Source organism: Talpa europaea (genome assembly GCF_964194135.1).
Source record: "Talpa europaea genome assembly, chromosome: 6".
NCBI classification, from domain to species: domain Eukaryota; kingdom Metazoa; phylum Chordata; class Mammalia; order Eulipotyphla; family Talpidae; genus Talpa; species Talpa europaea.
The window spans coordinates 108,798,908-108,813,257 of NC_140072.1; positions in this window are offsets into that span (position 1 = coordinate 108,798,908).

Below are 14,350 nucleotides of genomic sequence, written 5' to 3' on the forward strand. Positions count from 1 at the left end.
CATGCCAAAGGTGTGGTGGGTGAGAGGATTCACTAGAGACAGAGTGAGGAACAGAACAGACAGATTGACGGAAAAATAATGCTAAAAGGAGCAGCGGGCAAGACAGGAGAGGTCTGCTGCACCATGTGGGTTGCTCCCTGGCCGGGGATTGAACTTATGCTGCAGTGGCTGCAGATAGCTTCATAGGTTGTCTTAACCTAGGGAGGCCCCTCAAGCAAGGGTTTTGACATATGTTTCAAAAGGTTTTGGGGACTAAACACTGATTTATTTAGTGCTCTCATGAAAATGGAAAAGTTTAATGTTTATTCATATGGGTTTTTCAGAACAACGAAGTTATTTGCAACTTGCATTCCCCTTGTCAAGAGTTTCCTGAAGTCATATAGTGTCATACTGAAGACAGTGCAGTGATAAATTCCTGTTAATAGAAACTGAGAGCTTTGTGGTTATAGATGCTTATTATTATCATAATGAATTGACTTAGAAAAAAAAAAAACATACTACACTTAATCTTCACATTTTTAGCATCAATGTGTTATCCTGTTATGCCCTGTTTAATTGAGTCTTTAATGAAAATTATATAATCGTAATAAAGTTTATAGTAAAAAGGGATTTTAGGAATCTTCCTTCCAATGTAGGGAAACAGTGCCAAATTCTTGACAGGTGATTGTCCAGTTTTGGCAAAATAAAACTATCCTGCCAACAAAAAACCCTTTCACACCAATATAAAAGATACTGAGAGAACAAATTATCATTAAATAAAGATTATGAGATTCACATGCATACAAGTTAACACCAAAGCAGCTATAAATCCAGACATAATTCAGATTTAAATAGTAAAAGGGAAGAAAGAAAAATTTAAACTCCCCTTATCTCTTTCAGACACAAATAATGCATCTAGCACTTGTCTAGTCTATGCATTAGAGAAGGTTAATTTCAGGGTTATGTATACATGGTCCAAATGAAAGGGGAACCTCAGGGCACAAGCTATGACTCAAAGCCAGCTCTTTCCTGCTGCCTGAGCAGGTCGATGCGGTGACTCTGCTGGTGTGACCGGGCACCCCCAGTGAGGACAGGTGGACAGCCGGCTGGCACAGGCAGCAAAAGGGGCCAGTAGCAGCAGTGGTGGTTTTGCTGCCACAGCACATGCCAGAGGCTGCCAGTGCACTGTTCTAAAAGTGGCAGCAGCAGAGATAGTTCCAACCTGTGGCGTGAGCACACTGTGGGCAGTCCCTGCCCTCCGCGCCCCCGGGGGCACAATCTGGCAATCCTGGTTTGAGTGCAGAGCCCTAACTCTCCAGTGGCAGCAGCAGGAGTTTCTCACTGGCCTAGAAGCATTGCTTCTAAGCAGCACCCAGGCCCCCCTGCAGCTGGAAGTTGCAGGATGGCTACACAGATATCCATGCTAGTGGGCCAAGCTTGATGGCTGGCCGTGGTGCTAACTGGGTTTGGATGCTGTAGCCTTCTCTTCCCAACCCCTACCTCTCGGAGTTCTGGCAGCCAGTGTAGAAGCCGGCTGCTTGCAGACAGTGCAACTGGCAACCAGTGGCAGTGGGTTGCAGACATCTTATGGTCTGCCACCAGTGACCCTCCTGGGGTTCAGGCAGTGATGGCAGCAGGCAGGGAGTCCCCTGACACTCAACCCCAGGGTAGGCAGTCCCAATGGGGCTGCAGTGGCAAGATTGCCCTGTGCCAAAGCAAATGCCAGCAGAGAAGGCAACTAGAAGCACTGCAGCCCCTTGTTCAGGGCTGAAAAAGAGTATGGGGATGCACTGAGCTAGCTCTATTGAATTATTTATTTTATATATGAAAAAATGCTAATGTTTTTATTAAAATGCCATGCCTAGAACAGAAAAGGTGCCCCAGTGCAAACTATGGACCACACCATTTGCAGTTGACACGCTTGGCTAAAATTTCCAAGCCTTTGGAAACATTGATTTTTTCCAACTGCTAGGAGCATCATGAATGATTATGCTCATTGCAGCTGTTGTGCTTATCCAGATCTTTTTAACGTCTATTTACTTGCATTAGCATGGGCTAATACATTTTTCATTAGAAATCACATCTAATGTTCATTTCAGACTTATTTTTGCTCTATTAATGGTTTTCATGTTTTAAGACCCAAGCAGTACGAGCACTGGGTAATTGTATAAATGGAGGATCATCAGTGTGATGCACAAATCATTTTTGATCCAATGTTATAAATGTTTAATTTTCACAATTTCTGACATGACCTCTCCACTAACACAGCTTAATTGCACATCTAAGGGCAACACCATATATCAGTTTAAGTAGAAGTACTGCCTTTTAAGTTAGATCTGTCTCCACAAAATAAAAAAGATCTTAAAGCTGCAAATATCTCCAAACCCTTTTTTAGTTTGGAACTATGGAGCTTTTTTACTTAAGCTTTTATTGAAATGAGTATTTATAGCATGGTGTGGTCAGGTATTCTGTTGGATTTCTCAATAAGAAAAGACAAATATGATACACAGCTTTAAATTAGAACAGCAAGGAGTACAGAATATTGCAATGAAAATGGGACACAGAACCAAAACAAGTCAAAAGGTTTTAATGCTTTGGAGAACACATACCTTGAGAAAAATCACCATTTTAAAAAATCAGTAATGTCATTCAATTTTCACATGTTCATTTTTGTATTTTTTTCAACATTGAGCTATCATGGTGGTGTGTTCTGTTAATGAAAGCCAATTTCCTTTCCAAGATCAATTAAAAATCAAATAAAATACATGGAAGGTATCTGCTAAAAAGTAGAATGCCATTTTATTTAATAAAATTGCATGAAAAATAAAATTAGTGGGATTCAGCCTCTAAGTATATAGATATTAATGCATGAAAATGTAATGATTAAAAATTCTGTCTCAATTTTCTAGAAACTATCAAAAAGTTGTATGATACAAAATATACGTCAGATCAACTTTTGTTACGTATGTAATAGCAAATTCTTCAAGACGTTTTGATGAAATTTTAGACTGAAATAATTTTTGATCTCTGTGTTGTTAATTTTTCAGCAGTACAATTTGTAAAAAGTAGACCACTATTCTTATTTCGTTTACAATTTTTAATTTGAAATTGTTGTCCTTGTGGTTTTGAATGTATGGACTGATTAAAATAGCTTTTTTCACATTCTTCTTTAACACAAGGTATGTCACACTTTATGCTAGTCTTCCTTGTGAAGTAAAATAAATTCAGCACTTTTATTATATGTTTGAAAGTGTTTTGTCTGATTCCCTGCTCAACCTAATAAAAATTACTGATAACAGTGCATGACATTTTCCTAGACATTATAAGGAAAGCGTGGTATACGATGATACAATAATTCAGATAGAAATGTAGAGAATGAGTAAAAGCATTGTGCATAGAATTCACTTGCAAACGTACCAAATAAAAGGGGAGGATTCAGAACTGGATTCTGTAGTGGACATATGCATATATTTTTAGATTGCCCTTTATCATTTTATTTTTTTTTTGTGGCTTTTGTATATTTTTTTACTGAAGTGACAGTACTCTATGTAATTCAGAGATACATGGTCCAAACCCTACTTTGATGAGCATGTAACTTTTTTTAAAGTTTTATTTTATTTATTTATGTATGCAAGAACTCGGGTGTAGACCAGAGGTGCAGGGGGTGAGTGGATTCACCAGAGACAGAGTGGGGAACCGAACAGGCAGATCTACTGAAATATACTGCTGACGGAAATAGCAGGCAAGATAGGAGAGATATGCTGTGCCATATGGGTTAGCTCCCCGGCCAGGGATGGAACTTGTGCTGCAGTGGCAGGTGATGGCTTAATAGTGCCGAGACTTAACCCCTTGAACCACCAGGGAGGCTCTAGACATTCTAAGTTTAAAGTAAATTGGTACATATTCTTTGAAGTACATTTGGAATAGCTAGAACAATGGCATTAGATTTTCAGTTATTTTATTGGTAAAACCAATGAAATCTAGTTCTCCTTATTTCTGTTTGTCCTTTAAATATCAAAATTCCAACTGAGGTAATGTTTAAAATCATATTGACTTTATTAAATTATTCATGAGTTGGACATTTTTATATCAATAAGTTGCACAAAATGGAAAGGTTTTATAGTCACGAAGAGGGTAGACAAGTTTACTAGCAAAAGAAAAGAGAGCTAATTTGAGGCAAAACTACCTATCATTAGGGGAAAACAAGGATACTACATCATGCAGATCATTGCAGTAATTCTCACCTGGAAACTCCAGATTGGTTAGTTTAAATGGGCACTTTTGAGAAAGGCTAAAACTACAATTAAGTTACATATTAAATTTTGTTGGGGGCTGGTATGAATAATACCATTGTGGGCCTGCTGTTTCTTTATTTTTATATAGTTTGCTAATGCTGTGACAAAAAATAAAAAACTGACAAAGCATGAGAACAGGACATTTCTGTATAAGGTTAAAATATAATTGTTGTAGCATAATTGTCTATATAGTAGTTCATATGCATAGTAGTATGTATTGAAACAGTAGCATAACAGTGTATGTAGATAAAAGGGTCTCATCTAATCATCTCCAGGTACTTCTCAACAGAAAGATTTATTTCAAAAGAACTTAGATTTTGGTTGTGCTCATAATATAGTATAGATAGTTGTTGAAGTATTATGTTGTATACCTGAAGTTTATATAATGTTATGAAACAATGTTACCTCAACACAAAAAGGAATTTATAAGTACATATTAGATTTTTTTCAATAGTGACACCACTGTCTCCTTCTTTTTCACTTGTTACGAAATAAATTAGGCGTATAAACACATGCTTAGTTTTCCTCTACTCTTTACAAAGCACTGACTTACTTTAGGTGAAAGTTTAGATTTGATAAAGCATTAAGCACAATGCTCAATGCTGTAGAACTTGATTAAAAGCATATCTATTAGTTTAGGCAATTCAAAAAAGGGAAAATCAATTAAAGATCACATTAACATTCATGTGAGTCAATATAATTTAATAGATAAACACAAGGGTTTGTGATTCAAACAGGCTTTGTTTCAGTGCCTGCTGTGTCATTGGCTAGTGTTCATTGATTAGATATATGTCTTGAACCACCCATTAAATCTTTCTTTACCTTATTTTTCTCATTTAGAATGTAAAAACAATTTTTGGTGTTAAGATAGAGAACAATAGAGTTGCTTTGAAATTTAAAATGAAATATCAACATGCTATACATGTAAACTCTTATTTAAATGTTAGTTATTACCAATAATGTGCCAAATTAACTATATAAAGAATGGTGCTCCAACAGAAATATGAACAAGCATATTTGAAATAAGTTAAATATTCATAAATTAGACTTTTGTTCTGTATCTTATAAAAATCCTCACAGTGCATATCTATCATCAAATATTAGAGATGAGAGAAATAGAAACATTTGAATATATTAAAATTCTATTTTTTAAATGGTTCAGTGGTTAAAGTGAGTTAACTTATAGGGGAAAATAAACTACTCAATAAGGACATCTTAAGGTAAAAGTAAACTTTTATCTTTCCGTAAATTAATAAAATAGGAAAAATTTAGAAAAGTTGATATATAAAGCAATCAACACAAGTAAAATTGTAAGATAAGTTAAAATTAATAAAAATAGAAATTATATTAATAATTTGACTCATGAATCTCTGTGAATACTTCCCCACAAAAGAAACTATAGGTCAAAATGACTTCTTGGCTAAACTCAAGCATTTAAATGTATATATAATTAATATTGCATAAAACACTTCAAAGAATAAAATTGGAAGAATTTGCCAACCAATTTCATGAGGTCAATATAACCTGTTGTCAACAACAGAAAAGTAGAGTACAAGAAAATAAAAGTAAGAGGTCACTATCTTCAGTCTAGCAAATTGAATTTAGTGACTCAGAGAGAATACTACTTCATGTCCAAAGCAAGTTTATTTCAAATATACAAGATTGCATTCATTTCTGAAATATATATATATATAATCTAGGTTGGATTTGGATTAATTTCTAAAAAATAAACTATTTACTACACATATTTTGTTTTGAAACGTTTGCAAGTATTAAAACCTTTATATAGTCTAGTCACTTCCTGTTCTTCAGCAGCTAATTAACTCTACACTCCCCTCAACTATTTCCCTGATCTCACATCTAGGGTTATTATGCACTGTCCACAACCCCCCTTGGGGCCAGCACCCACAAAACTAGGGATTTTCTGTACCCTGGAGCACTTGAAATTATTCAAATTAGTTAATTGGCAGGGAACTTGCAAAACCTAGATTACCTCACCTTTCCTGCCATAGATAACTGCTGTTACTCTATCCCTGAGTCCAATTCCTTGCATAGCCCTCCTGGGTGACTACTCTTCTTCCCAGCTGCTGTAACAGAGTTCTGCCTTTTATCTTCACATCTATCAGTATAATGTGTCACACCTTCAAAAGCCTTTATATCTTACAAAGATTTGTGCTTGGAATTTTTAAGTGTAGGCAGAGTGCATATTTGTTTTAAAAGATCCAAATACTTTACTCTTTCACATCTTATACCAAAGCAGTATTACTTTATTTTCAAATGTTTATGGTTATTGCTAATATCTAGAAATAATTTAGAATTTTATATATTTGCTTTGTATCTAGCAATATATTTAATCTATCAATTCTATTCATAGCTTTAGAGTTTCAGTTTTCGTTTATCATGTATAATACAACCATGAAATTTTACAAATCCTATTCTTATTTCTTTTTCTTCAAATGCTGTATATCTTTCTTTTTATAGCACTACTTAGGATCATCAGTTAAATGTTTAGTACACAAAGTATGCATTCTTGTTTTAATTTTAATCTTAAGACAAATATTAATTTTAAACTTTAGGCTTTATTTTCATTGAAGGTTTTTATATTTATCTATAGGATAGAAAGGATTTCTATAGGATTTCTCTTTATAATTTTCAAAAAGTTTTATCATAAATGTTTGCTAATTTTTTTCCAACTACCTTTTTGCATAAAAGTGATGGTCTTTGTTTTTTTATTCTCCTTTATTTTGTTAATGTGGTTAATTTATATGACAGTGTAAAGGAACTAGAATAGCAATGTAGTCTATTACCAATGAAGAAATAGCTTGAAGAATGAGGATCAAAAGGAAAACACTCACTATAAAAAATACATGAAAAGGGCCTCCCCTGGTGGCGCAGGCAGAGGCTGCCCTGGTGGCATAGGCGCAATCTGTACGCAGTTTCTGCAGCACCGGTTCGATCCCAGACGGCGGGTGAGGGTCCCACATGGTGCTGCAGACCTCTCCTATCGTGCCCTCTGCTCCCCTCAGCAGTGTATTTCGTCAGTCTGCCTGTTATGTTTCCGGCTCTGTCTCTGGTGAATCCTCTCACCCTCCCACGCATTTGGCCTGTATATCAGTTTTTGTATAAATAAATAAATACATCTTTAAAAAAATAAAAAAATACATGAAAATAACGTTATTATTAAAATTAAGAAATTATTCTCAAAAGACACCAAAAGTAGAAATCATATACAAATTGGTAAAAGAAAAAAATTGTAATACTATTTTGAAAAAATGACTCATCTGGAATGTATAAAGAACTTCCTTCTCTCTAAGAGAAGGCAAAATCCCAATTAGAAATGTCAGCAAACGGCTTGAATAGCATATTACAAAAGAAGACATTGACAGAGCCAATAGTTATGACAAACTGATCAATTTTGTTTTTTCACTGGGAAATGAATATTGTGACTAGTATGGAAGATCACTTCTGTATCAATTGGCTCCCCTGGGAAGCAAATGTCAGGGGAAGTGTTGATACATGAGATCACTGGGGATAATTCCTGTGAAGGATCCATGGAAGAGGAAGCAGTAAAATCCTTTGGATTCTGGTGCAAGTTTGGGAAAGGATAGGAAAATGGAAGATTAGAGAGGAGGAACGTCAGACAGCCACCTGAGAAAATGTTTGCAATTCAGTGAGGACAAATGCTGCACAAATGCTGCCCTAAGAGACATTTGACACTTTGGAGAAGAGGGCAGTCATTGATTGGGTGCTGTCTGGGCATACAAAGTCTAAGGCAAAAAATATGGTCAACTGCTGGTGGCTAACAGCCTAAACTACATCCCTGTGTCATATTCACTCTTGAAGTCTATCTGAAAGACACAATTCCAAGCTGGCTTTGTTAAAACACCCATCATAATTGCTGCAGCATAATTATCTTAACAAAACCAAATGTGAAAGAGGTTGAAAGAACTCGAACCATTCCTGGTGACAGTGTCAATCCACATAACTATTTTGAGAAACTATTTGAGAGGGTGTACTAAAGCCAACCATATGCTATCATTTATCTCAGGGTATATTTTTCTAGGTATTAATTCCAAAAAGTATGAGAGCCTTTGCCAACAAAAGATTTGTACAAAATATTTATGGGAATGTCATTCATAAATGCCAAACAGCAAACAATTTTGCTGTTCATCAGTAATAAACAAAGTTAGCTATATTCATGTAATGAAATATTGCACAGCAAGAAAATACTTGTGGCATGTTCATGTGCACAGTAGTACACATGGCTCCTACAATCAATATGTTGGGTGAAAGCACCCGGTGTCAAAAGGACACGGTATATTATGCCATTTGTATGAATTAGAAGAACAGACAAGCAGTCCAGTTTTCAGAGCTAGTGATTTAGCATCACTGTACTCTTCAGAATCACTGTATTAGACATCCTCCTCTGAAGTCATGCAGGTTCTTCAGTAACTATCCTTTGTCAGTGAATATTTTCTTAATGCATCACATCCTGTACTTCTGAAATGCTTTGAGCTCATTTGGAAAAAAAAAAAGTCCCACCTTCACCAATCTACCACTATTGCTTGGTAAAATTATTTTTTAAACAGAGATTTATTTATTTATTTATTTATACAAGCACTGGGTACAGTCAGAAGCGCAGAAGGGTGAGAGAATTCACCAGAGGCAGAGAGGGGAACAGAACTGGCAGACTGACGAAATACACTGCTGAGGGGAGCAATGGACACGGCAGGAGAGGTCTGCGTGCCATGTGGGACCCTCACCTGCAGCCGGGGATTTAACTGGCACTGCAGAGGCTGAGGGCAGCTTCACAGCCCAGTGCTCAACCACTGTGCCACCTGGGGAGGCCCAGTAAAATTATTTTAATCCTAAATAATGTGATTTTACATTTACTTCAATTAGTAAAATCTGTGAGCCCTAAGAAGGACAGTGTTTGTCCTTTGTGCCCTACTGGCACAATGTTGTGAGATCCAGTTCTTAGCACTTCATATATATTCTCTCAATGAGTCTTCACACACACACATGTGCATGCAAAACCACACAACTATCAGATAGTTGCTTTTATTGCCATCCTTATGGAGGCAATCTAAAGCAAAACAAAAAGGTCAGTAATTTGTAACACAAAATACATTTTTTTTAAATGGTGACTGCTCTTTGTTAGTATTTTAACTTTGCCTTATATTTTCTAATTGTTTCTGACTCCTTTCATAATCTCTGTCTTCCTCTAACTCCACAACTACTATGAGATGTTAGGTTTTAGAGATTTTTCTAATGCTTAATTTGACTAACATTTACTAACTTCAAATGTCTCTCATGTGCCAAGTCTCTGTTAACTGTTCAAATTTCTGTAACTATATTCTGTGGAATAAAAGATGTGTCTTTAACTTAATGGATGGTAATATATTTCCCTACCTACAAAATTCACACTACTTCACAAATACCTGTTGTTGTTGTGTTGTTGGGTTTTTTTTTTTTTTTTTTGGCCTTTCTTGTGGCCTTATCTGAGATTAATCAATTTAGGTTCTATAGCCTTTTCCTTAGTAATAGATGACCAATATATTTCTGTCAGAGATAATTATAAAATAGGAGAACATTTATGAAGTGATATCGAGGGACGAAAGATACAGTGGTTAATGTGAAAGATAATTATAATTACATTCTATTACAGCATTGATTAGAGTGCTTCTGTGAATTAAAAGTATCATCATTCATTGGGGCTTATCATTAGAAATATATTAGATGGCTAGCACAATGTCTCATAGTGATTTTAAACAAAAGGTCAAATATATTGGTAGCTAAAATTTTGTGTATTTGAAGGAAATTATGATTTATATATATATTCATTCACATCCACAATTATTCAATCATTTTGTACTAAAATATAAGCGTAGGCATAATTATATACTAACTGCTTTAAATTTTTAAAAATCCTTAATTTCCTAGATAAAATTTGATGAATTTACTCAGAATATTTAATTTATAGACCTAGTATTAAAATGCCAAATAAAAATCTGCTTATAGGTATCTTAATATTTACTAACATTTTTTACAAGTACTAATATCATGGCCTTTATAGTCAATCACTATTATAATCTATTAAAGGCTCACTTGCAACCCAAAAATTTATTCTGATGCTCAGTGAAAATTTTAAAAACAAATTTTACTCTATAATTTTAATAAAAGTTTAATTAACATTAAGACACTGAAAATAACAGATGCATAAATCTCACATAAACCCTAAATTGACATCTCTTGGTGTGCATATATGTATGTTTCATTAATAAATGACATATTAAGCACCATTAAAAACAACAACTTCCTTACTTAAATGACTTTCCAGATGGATGCTGATAGCTTTAGTCACTGAAACATGAAAAGTTACTGGAAATCTTCTAAGCATTTCACAAATGGGCAAGCATTTCTAAAAGCTTACTCATTTGGTAGTATTTATCTTATGTACTTGTAATTTTATCATGCTTTTGTGAATATTGAGATCTATATTTGTGAAGAGAATCAGTTTGGTACTTGAATAATCCATGTTTTTTATTGTTATTATCTTAAAGTAGTATGTCAGCGTGTTAAAATTATTTCTCCCATATAAATTAATTGTTTATTTTAATGAATGTAGGTTGGGTTTCTTTGCAAGAATTGAATGCACTGAATCTTGTGTGTGTGTATGTGTGTGTATCATCTACATGATATGTATGCATGTGTGTATATATATATGATTCCCATTTTATATGAGTGAGAATGTGATCAAACTAAGAAAAAATGCCATATTGTGCAATTAATGCTTACCAGCTATAAATAGGAACAACCACAGGCGTCCTTACAGTAGATATAGTACCAAGCTAGGGCTACATAGAGTACTGTAGAGATAAATATTATATATAATTTGTTTTTACTACAAACAATAAAATGTTAAGAGCACAAAATATAATACATTACAATTTATGCAAGTTAAAACACATGCTCAACAAACTTAATTTTTAAGAATATACTGCCAGGTATCTACATACGCTTTAATTGTGAAAATACATACACATCTTGATCTCTATATGCTTAAACAATATTCCCTCCTCACCCATGGCTTCAATTGCGCATAGTCAACTATAATCTGAAAAAATTTTATACCCTAAGACATTGGGAGAGAGAAATCATATTCACATAACTTACTGATGTTTATATTCACAAAACAGTTTATTGTCATAATTGTTCTATTTTTTTATTGGTAGTTTCTTACTGTGCCTAACTTACATTCTATCATAAGTATGTATGTATAGGAAAGATATATATAGGATTCAATGCTGGGGATTTTGTAATGTATCCCCAATGAGTAAGGAACGACTAATCTAGATTTGTATACAGGCAAGTATACTTTATAATATACATATATAAACTTGTAGAATACCATAGCTATTAGAGTACAATTAGATTAGAATACAATAATGCCTGTCCTCTCTATGTGTTCAGTGAAAAATGAAACTGATTACAATATATTTGACAGTGATATGAATTACTCCAACTGGCGATTGAGCAAACACTTCCCGAATTAAGTATTCCCTCTGCTTTTAGATATTATAATAATTGATTCATTATTTGCTCATGAACTCACATGAGCAGAATGAGCAGACTTTCCAAACATAAATCCAAACAGTTGAGTCAGATAAACTGAAATATTTATTAAAAATATTTATTCCAGGACTCTGTCAGAACTATTTAATCACAATCTTTAAAATAAAGCCCAGAACCTGTATAGTTTCAAAAGTATCTTAGATGACTCTAGTAAGCAGCCAAATTTGGACAGCAGGTACTTATTAATGTTTCCATTAAAGGCTTCAAACTAAGACAAAACAAGAAAGAATCTCTGCATTATGAAAATATTTCATGTCATCTCATTTTATTATTACTGTCATAATTTGTACTGAAACTACATTTATTATACTTTGAAAGTATTAGAAATATCAGACAGTAATATATGAACATCTATTTAATTTTATTCATATCTAGATTATTATATTCTAACTTGAATTATAGAACTATTTTTATTATCTGAAAATTAAATGTTCTTTTGTTGTGGATGACTATGTTTAAGGAGAAGATATATTGGCAATTTTACTAAGTGAAGTTGAGAGATCCTATGGAAAAAAAAAGTTTTCCTGAAGTTAGGTACTTTGCTTTTTGTGTCAAATTTTGGGTAATGAATGATTGCCAATTATTTTTCTTCCATTCTTATGACCAGCTTCATGTTTAACACACACACGCACACACACACACACACACCCTTCTTGATAAATACACACACAAAGATGCATACACACACAAACACACACACAAATGACTTCTGTGTCATTGAAGAGTACTAAGCTCAAGGTCAAGTAGTAATTGCATGTATTTTAAAGTTGACCTAAAGTAGTTCCTAGTGGGGAGAAAAAAATTGGCCAAAAATGAAAAATAATATAACAAATAGAATGAGATTTCAAGTCAAAATTAAAAAAAAAAATCCTTGCTTAAATGAGTTGGTTAAATATATATTTTTAAAGGTATGCCATCCAGCAATTATTTTGATTTTTTTGATAATAAGCAAGTTTGACAATGGGCATACCTGTATTGAAAGCACAAAGACTTTAGTAAGATAAGACTAAATATTACTTAAGTGTTTTATAAATAAACATTACAAAGAATGAAGTATTCCACTAAATAAGCATTTTTAGCTTAAATAATTCAAGGCAATAGTTAAACATCTCAGTGTTACTAAATTAGTAAATAAACATGTGACTTCAGGTAGAATCTTAAAAATGTATTCTTAGAAATAAAAGTAAATAAATTGTAAAGTGGTTTGATAATTCATTCCTTCTATGGATATATGTAAGTATTTGTTAGGTGACAGTCATAGGTGATTTTAAGAAAATCAAAAAACAAAAGAGAAAGAGAGAGGAATTTTGTTTAGGACCTCAGAGACTCACACGGAAGATGTACTGATAAACTATATGTAATAATTATTATACTAATTAATATTTGTAATTAAAACAAATAATTATATATTATGCAATGTATGATTACAGTCATAAGCACAGAGGAGATGTATATATAGATGTGTGTATATATATGTGTGCATATTTTTTATTTTTATTATCTATATAAATATTTGCATATTTGACATATATAAATATCAAACAGCATTGGACTCTGAGCATGGGAAAGCTGTGGGTTATGGTGGAGAAGGACTTCTAAACAAGGAACATTTAATACCTGTTATTGAAATTAAATAGCTTTGGCACCAGACCAGAGAAGTGACCATATTCTAGGTAATGGAAGAGAATATATACATAAAAAGAAGTGAGAAACACCATGGGAAATTTGAGAACTATGTTAAGTTCAATACAGATATAAACAAATTATCCCTTTCCATGAATCATGTGTTAGTGTATTTGTAACACTTAGTAGTATTGTCAAAATATGTAGTTGGCAATGGGAAAATAAAAGTATTCCCAGGGAAAATATAGTCTACAGATGCATAGTAGAAATTATGAGAAAGCAGAGAGAAAGGATCTACAACGTTAAAGGTGGATACACAAAAGTAATAGAAAATCAATAAACTCCATCTACTGATAATATGAGATGAGTCATAGACACAGAGCTTCATTTGACCTTGTATAAAACTTGGTCCTATTTTTCTGTGAGTCCTAATCTTTGCAGTCACTTTGTATTTTTGTGCATTAGTAACACTAATTCCTTGTTTTTAATGACCTAAATGAATCAGCTTCTTTCGCCATAAAGACCTGATTAATAAAGATGGCATGATGCAAAACATAAAAGTAAAGACTTTCAAACCAGACAAATAAATTCATATCTCCGGACTTGCAAAATACTAGCTATTTGACTTGGATCATAAAACCATTTATTACCTTAGTTTTCTACTCTGTAGAATGGTGGTAATAATATGTATTTAGTAAATTTTTTATCAGCAGCAATTATATTTGTTTTGACATCTGAATACAATAAGCTAGTGTGTTTTCAATTATTCAGTACATTTAAAAATTAACAATAATTATTTATTAAAGGACAAAATAAGA